The sequence below is a fragment of the Acinonyx jubatus genome, chromosome E4, assembly GCF_027475565.1.
Source record: "Acinonyx jubatus isolate Ajub_Pintada_27869175 chromosome E4, VMU_Ajub_asm_v1.0, whole genome shotgun sequence".
Classification (NCBI taxonomy): domain Eukaryota; kingdom Metazoa; phylum Chordata; class Mammalia; order Carnivora; family Felidae; genus Acinonyx; species Acinonyx jubatus.
Window position 1 is genome coordinate 33,888,613 of NC_069395.1, and position 8,037 is coordinate 33,896,649.

The following is an 8,037-nucleotide window of genomic DNA, read 5'->3' on the forward strand; positions in this document are numbered from 1 at the left end:
AAAGAAAAGAAAAGTATGAAGAAGATAGTGGTAAACAGCAGGTGGAAAGAACCAGAGTAGAAACGAGGCAGAGATGGACACATTACTAAGTCTTCAAGTTTGAGCTACGGTTTTTCTTCATTGACCTGTATTTGTGTCCAACGGTTGCACACAAAATCATTACAAACTTAACAGCTGAAAACAACACCCACTTATTCTCTCTGGATCTGGGTCTGGATCTGGCCCGGTCCCCCGCTCAGAGTATCCCAAGGCTAAGGTGAAGGTGTTGACCAGCCTGGGCCCTCATCTGGGGGCCCTGGGAAGGAATCCATTTCCACTCTCATTCTTGCTGTTGGAGAATTCAGCTCCTTGTGGGTGTAGGACTGAGATCCCTCTCTTGTTTCTGGGAGTCAGCAAAGCTACTTTTCTTAGAAGCCACCAAATTTCTTGACAAGTGGCCCCTTCCCTCTTCAAGCCATCGGTAGAGACTTGAGTCCTTCTGCTTGAGATCCCTGACTTCCCCTTCTGCGACCAGCTAGAGGAAATTCTCTGCCTCCAAGGGGCTCTTAGGATGAGGTCCTACCCACCTGGATGACTCTTCCTATTTTAAGGCCGACTGGGCATTTTAATGTAACCTATGGATGGGAGACAGACCCAGGCTCTTCATGGTTCTGAGGATTTTGCAGGATGTGCAGGGGTGGGGTGGGGGCGGGGTGGAGTGAAACACCTTAGACTCTTGTCTTCTGGAAAAAACTGGCCCCGTTCCTCCCCACCATCTTAAATAACACCAGTGTCTGGTACTCCTATCGTGTGGCCTTCAGGGATCCCTAAAATCTCTCTAACACTCACTGCTGATTTCCTCTTCGAGTGTGGCCTCAGGCAGCCATTCCAGACTTCTGAGTGCTCTCAGACGTCTAGTTGACCTTTCTCGATGCTAGGCCCGAGAATTCCTAAACATCTCTATCACTCCCCTGAAGATCCTTTGGCTCCCAAATCCCAAAAAATCCCATTCTTATTCCTGACCCATCTCCTAATGCCCTGAGTGGTTTGCCCTGGCATCATTCACTGACTGGTAACCGTGGCTTCTGATTCTTTCCTTGGAGGCCTAGCTGGTGTCAGGCCCGGGGCCTGTCCCACTTCCCATGTAGCGTAAAATGATGAGTGACACCTGGGCTCAGCTCTGGAAGCTACTTTGGCTTCCTCTCCATTTCCTGGTCGGATGAGCATGAGCGAAGCTGTCTTCTTCCCAAGATCCCACGATCCACTTGGCACTTTCCAGCCACGGCTCGTTTCTGACATTGCAGGACTCAGTCAATACCATGGTCTAGAGATTCAGACTATGGGTCTCTCAAAGTCATCCGATAGCCCACCTGCCCCCCGGGAGGGGGTCTTTCGGAATTGCAGCTTTAACATATTAGGACATTAGGTGTTCAACATCTTCTCAGGTGCCTCACTGCGTAGAAGGAATACGGCAAGCCTGCGAGGGAAGGAGTATTAGGCGCATTTTACCAATGAAGACATTGAAGCTCAGGAAGTTCAAACAACTCGCCTGAGGATAGAGAACTAACAAGTGACAGAAACACCTCAGTTTGCGCCTCTTCCGTTCCTGTGATTGCTTGCTCTCAAGGAAAGAATAACACACGTCCGATCAGGATGCCACAAACACAGCGGAAGCGAGGTCGTGCTCTCACACTTGGGCTCCTTGTTGCCGGTATCCCCTATGCTTTTTTAAAGTGTGGCTTTAGGAAACATTCTGCTGCGGTCGTTTGCTGTCCCTTCCACTCTCCGTTCCGTCAGCGCGGCGGCTGCGGGCACATCCCAGCACAAGGCGGCACCGCGAAGGCTTTCCTGATGCGGCACACAACAAAGCAACCCAGCAGACGGTTGCCATAAAGTGCCATATGGAAAAATCATGTGTGGTGTGCGCGTTCGGGGCAGGCAGCAAGGGCGCCTCCTTCCTGCGGGGACCCACCCGGGGTGGGGATAGTCTCTGAGCAGTTCGACTGTGCGTCTGGAGGCAGATCGAGGCACCCAGGCACACATTTTGGCCAGACCCCCCCCCCCGGACTGTCGGGTGTATGACAGATCAACAGCGGAGGGGGTTTGTGGTTGGAGTGGATTCCTTTGCTCTGACCCTGGTTGGCTCAGCGCTGCCATTTCATTGTTTCCCGAGAAGGCCGTGGTGGCAAGTCAGTCTCAGTACCTGCCAAGGGCCTTGTTTACTTGTCAGGGAGGCTTCCCAGCCCACGGCCTCTGCCTCGGGCTGAGTGGGGCTGGCCACGTTCTGTATCCACTCTCCTTACCAGGAGCAGGACCCTGATTCAACGACAGCCAATGCACAGACTGACCAGCGACCCAGGAGGAGGCCCCACATGAGAAGTCCTTCCCCATCAGAAGCTGTGCTGCTCAACGAGGCGAGTCCGGTTCTCATTGTTGAAAATCTGACCTGGAAACCGGAGAGAGTAAGGGCCAGTGGGCAGAAAGTGGAAACGACAGACACAAAAAGGGACCGACAGCGAGAGCAACAGAGCCGGAAACTCTTGAGACAGACAGATGCGGGACGCCAGCCGATCTAAGGCCTAGCGTTGTCAGAGCCTCTGAACGTCCTCCTGATAACCCCTCTGATGCCGCACGGGACTTGCATTTCTGCTTGTGTATCGCAGGGAGATTCTGGTCTCACTCGTTGTATTCGGAAGGTTTGGGCTGCAAAAGAAAACCGCACTTGAAGCGGTCTAGATAAGAAAGATAATCCATCTCGTTTAACAGGAAAATCCCAAGGCGCGCCCCTCCCCCACCTCTCCAAATCCATGAACCTGGCGGCTGAACAACATCCTGAAGATACCAAGTGTTTCCTAACTCTCTTCTCTGCCACCCTCAATATGCTGCCTGCGCCTCCAGTCCAATGTGTCACTGTCTTTTCAGAAAGACCGTAGTGATTCCGAGCAGTGGCATCTAGAGATAAAAAAGGAAATGCATGTTTCTTGTGACCCTGTCAGACAGGGAGGAAAATTTTCCAACCGCTCCCCAGCAAGCTTCCCTGCTCCGTCACTGGTTGAAATCATACCTGGTACCCATCCCTACATTAAGCACTAGGGACAGCTGGGAGGAGTGCAGCCTGCCCCCCCTTCCCCCCCCCCACCCTTCCCGGAAGCACAGCCTGGCTCTACCCTTCAACTGAGTCAGGGTCAGCTTTCTGTCAGCCAGGGAGAACGAAACAGCAGTGTCCGCTTCACGTGTTTCCTCGTACCTAGCAACGCTGTTCCACTGCGTGACGTGACCTGGTTGCACCTGTTTCTTCCAACTCAAAGAATCAGTGAACATCCAGATCATCCTTAGCGAGTTGAGGGACTGGTCCACAGCAGGACCACTCGGTGTGTGAGTCGAGTGGGTGTGTGAACGCAGTATTGTGTGGCGCCCTGAAAGACCCCATTTCTTTCCAATCTCTTATGTGGCCCCAAAGGTTTACCCACATACGCACACGCGCACGCGCGCACACACACACACACACACACACACACACACACAGAGTTAACAGAGAATCTGAAGAATGGACCCATCACACTGCTGCTGATCGCCGGACCAGTTCATTTCTTGCCTTCTCGGACCTCCTCAGCAGTGCGGCAGTCAGGCTCTTGGATTCAGAGTCTGCTTCTGCAGAGGTTTTTCTAGAACAGTGGTTCCCAGAACTTCAGCATGTATCACAGAATCCACTGGATGGTTTCTTAAAACAAAATTGCTGGGCTCCGCCTCCAGAGTGTCCGATTCAGGAGGTCTGGGGTGGAGCAGAGGTTGCGAATGGACTTCTTACAAGTTCCTGGGTGGCGCTCCCGCTGCCAGTCTGAGGACTAGACTTTGAGAACTACTTGCCCAGGGCAAGGAGTGCTGATCCTCCTTGCAGCTGGAAGGAAAGCATCTAAGAAGGCCACTCACAGAATGTGTCCTGCTGTAAGGAGAACCTGCTTCCTCATCACTTGCTATCACCACCTCTCCAGGCAGCAGAAGACTAGAAGGCCTAATTCTCAGAGAAATAGAGGCCACCGTCTTCAAGAATGTTGCAGGGGGTGGAAACGTGACTTCCCGCTGAGGGAAGGAGAGAGAGAGAAAGAGAGGGAGAGAGAGAGGGAGAAGGGGGTCAGCCTTTGGTTGACAGAGCTTGGCTAGGCGAATGGGCACAGAAACTCAGGTCTTTCTCACTCCTACGACTTCTCACCTGTAAAATGAATAGGTACCAGCTCTGTCTGCGTCACAGGGTTGCTGTAAGGATAAAGAGGAAAGATGGGTTGAAAGCGCCCAGGTAAAATACAAACCTGTTTATGTTTACAGTCTTGTTAACGACAGTAAGGGGATAACAGGGCTGTGTAAGGCCCCTTTGTGGCTCACGACAGGTGAGTTTCAGGGGCTCAGCACAGCTGAGCTTCAGGGTTCCCCGTTCTTGTCATCTTCCCAAAGCAGGTGGCTCACTTTCAGGAAGTTCTGCGCGCAAGCCATCTCAGCGCTGGGCCCCAGGGCTGTCCCGCCTGGGAACATGCACGGGGCGGGTGGACCGCTTTCGTGGGGAGTGGGACCGCATTTCCTGTCCTCCCACGATCTGCGCAGGGATCCCAGGCACGCGCCAGAACAGGGAGTCCCGAGGGGCCGAGTGGGGTTGGAATCGCCTGCTGCCCGCCCTCCGGGCCGACGCGGCGGTGGCAGGGCCCGGGACGGGAGCGCTCCCGCAGCGGAGCGGGCTGCGCGGGCTCGGGGCAGAGGCGCCGAGGGAGGCCGCCCGCCCCTTGCGCGCGTCCCCGCCGAGCCCGGGGGCTGCGCCCGCCGGCCAAACATTATTCAGCACCCCGCGTCAGCCTTGGCTCCCGGCGCTGGCGCGAGCCGGCCGGCTTTTGGCTTCCTTGGCCCCGTCTGAACCCTGCAGGCGGCGGGCCAGGCCCCTCTCCCGTCGCCTCCCGGCCGCCCTGGGCCGACTTCGCGAGGCCTCCCCCGGCCGCCCCGGGTTCCTCCCGCCCGGCCTTCGCGCGGACCCGACACGCTTGCAGAGGGAGAGCTTTGCGGAAGGGTTTGCAGATGTGCGTGCGCCCTGGCTCCGTGCGCTCCCGGTTACTCCCCGCTGCCCCACGCTGCCCCGGCCCGAAGCGCTCGCACCCGGGAGCGGAGGCGCGCGGGGAGCTTCGCCAGCCAGGCTGTGCCTGGCGCCGCTCCGGGGTCCGCCCTGACCGCGGGCTCAGTGCCCCTGTGCTCGGGGGCGGCGGTCGGGACAGCGGCCGGAGGGAGGAGACGCACGCGGCCGCCCTGACGTCTCCCCGCGCAGAGGTTTCGGGTCGCGGCGCCGCCCTTCGGGGATCCAGCCGGGAGGGTTGCCAGTTGTGTGCAGCTGTGCGGCGCTCAGCTTCCAGCGGGTTCTGGGTGGGGGCCGCGCGCAGAAGCAGCCCCTGCTGCTCTCTCTGTGTGAGCCGAGCTGGGAAGATTTGTCTTGGGGGGGGGGGGGGGGGGGAAGGTGGTTGTCCCACGCCGGGCCACAGATGGTTGTGGGAAGTGGAGGGCCTTTGGATGAGAAACTGAAGACTTGGGTTGAAGATGGGGTCTTGATTCCGTTTATCAGCTGCCCAACTTTGAGAAATCCACTTCCCCTCTCGGTTTGTTTGGCTGTAAATAATAGAGCTGTCATTTGAGTGCTTCCTATTTTCCATGTATTATTTTTATCCTCCCAGCGATTTGCAGGATAGGTGTTACCCACATTCTGCAGAGGAAGTGCGATCCAGGCAAAGTGACTTGCAAGCTCCAGGGCAAGCTTAGACCCCTGATATATGGGGACCTATGGCCCGAAACCGTCTCTAACCAGAGACACCGCTGTCTCTGGGAGGTTGTGGATGGCATCCAAAGAATTATGGGTACCGCTCTCTTCTGACGCTCCCTTCCGCCAGGCCCTGAAACCCGGACCAGAAGCATGCCCATCCCTCCTGCCTGCCTTCACAGTAGAGCCTCTGTAGGACAGTTGGCGATGAGGAGGGGGCTCAGACTGGGGACCCCTGACGGTCAGCCTGGCCTACCTGCCCTCCCCTGCCTCTTTTGACCTCTTTTCTTCCCATCCAATTACTCCATGTCCTTGAGAAGAACAGTGAAAAAGGTTTCACAGTGGTGCAGTTCCCCGCCGCCCTCCCCCGCCCCCAAGCTGGGCAAAGGCATTTTTCTTCCAGGTTCAGAGGTTAGAAGCCCAAGGAGTTGCACACAGTAACTCTGGGTGGCCCTGAGCTCACAGTCTCAGGACCCCTCCAGGCCCACAGCACCTCCACATTCTCACCCCTAGCCTAGAGTTCACCTTGCAGAGAAAATGGGTGGGCTACTGGGGACAGAAGGGCCTGGGTGTTGGAGAACTTGCGTGAGACAGTGAAATATATTGGTAACACTACTCGTGGTCTTGCCCGACCCCACGAGAGTTGTGGTAGGGCTCAAAATGGGGAATGGCTGCAGAAACGCTTGGGGAAGTGGGAGATGCCTCATAAATGCAAGGCGGGGTTATTCATACAAGGCAGAGGAAAGGACCAGGACCTAATGAGGAATGCCATCACGGAAAAGCGCAGGCTGGCAGGGGAAATAAAAAGGGCTACACAAATAGTTAAAATAGTAGATGCAGACGCAGGCAAGTACTGCGCTGTATATCTCCGTGGCGCCAGCTCATACCCGTGTTGGAATAAGAAAGAACCTACGTATACATCACACACGTGGGTAGCCTCTGACATTCTCACCCGCGTTGCAGGAGCCCCTTGTCTTCTTAACAGCTCTTGCCCAGTTGTCTCCTCTCCCCAGTTCATCCCCTTCTATGGATGTGGGTCTACAGCAGGATTTTCTTTTTTCCCAGGAGGGGTCGTGCATTAATTTCCTATTGCTGCTGTTAACACATTACCGCAACTGTGGCAGCTTGAAATAACACAAATTTACTATCTTACGCTTCTGGAGGTCAGAATTCCAAATGTGACTCCCTGGCCTAGAATCAAGGAATCGGCAGGATTGTGTTCCTTCTGGAAGCTCCAGGGGAGAATCTGTTTCCTTGCCTTTTTCTACCTCTTGGAGGACACCTGCAGTCCTCGGTTTCCGGACCTTTCCTCCAGCCTCAAAGCCATCAGTCTTCAGCTAAATCTTTCTCGCACGGCGTCACTCCAACCTCTGTTTCCACTGACACAGCTCTGACTCTGACTCTCTTACCTCCCACTTATAAAACCTTCTTTTGATTACAATAATCCAGGATAATCTCCTGAAGATCTTTAACATAATCACATCTGTAAAATTTCTCTTGCCGTGTAAGGTAGCATTCACAGGTTCCAGGGACTAGGACCTGGACATCTTTGGGGGTGGAAGGGGCACTTAAGAAAAAAAAAATCTAGAGCTTTAATCAAAAAAGTTTTTTTTTAAGAGAAATATGAAATACCCAACTGTCCCTTTTTTTTTTAAATTTTTTTTTTTAATGTTCATTTATTTTTGAGACAGAGGGAGACAGAACATGAGTTGGGGAGGGGCATAGAGAGAGGGAGACACAGAATCTGAAACAGGCTCCGGGCTCTGAGCTGTCAGCACAGAGCCCAATGTGGGGCTCGAACCCACGAACCGTGAGATCATGACCTGAGCCGAAGTCAGATGCTTAACCGACTGAGCCACCCAGGCGCCCCTGTCCCTTTTTCTTCAAGTAAGTAACATAGGAGAGCACTTGGGTGACTCAGTTGGTTGAGCATCTGACTTTTTTCTTTAGAGAGAAAGAGAGGGAAAGAGAGAGAATTCCCAAGCAAGATCCACACTCAGCACAGAGCCCAACTTGGGGCTCGATCTCAGGACCCTGGGATCATGACCTGAGTCAAAATCAAGAGTTGGAGCCTGCCTAAGATTCTCTTTCTCTCCTTCTCCCCCTCTCTAAAATACTTAAATCAAAGTAAATAAAATAAGGCGAAAAAGAGAAAAAGAAAATGATCCGGTGAGCAACTTTCATGTACGGATAGCAAAATCTTTGGAAACCGAATTCCACTAATTCTTACTTCTCTTGGCCATCAAAGAAAAGTATATATATAAGAACAAAAA

The 8,037-nt window shown here is 54.0% G+C and overlaps 1 long non-coding RNA gene across 3 annotated transcripts; it reads right to left on the reverse strand.

The window, feature by feature from the left end:
* Nucleotides 1-657: 657 nt before the first annotated feature.
* Nucleotides 658-7,409, reverse strand: LOC128313006 (uncharacterized). Of its 3 annotated transcripts, none has more exons than XR_008293086.1 (3): nt 4,190-7,409; nt 2,806-4,059; nt 658-2,700 (listed from the first exon to the last, which is right to left on the reverse strand). It is a non-coding gene; the product is annotated as an uncharacterized LOC128313006 (long non-coding RNA). The 3 variants fall into 3 exon arrangements; XR_008293085.1 differs by having other exon boundaries at nt 2,806-2,931; nt 3,227-7,409; XR_008293084.1 differs by having other exon boundaries at nt 2,806-7,409.
* Between the last annotated feature and the right edge of the window lie 628 nt (nt 7,410-8,037).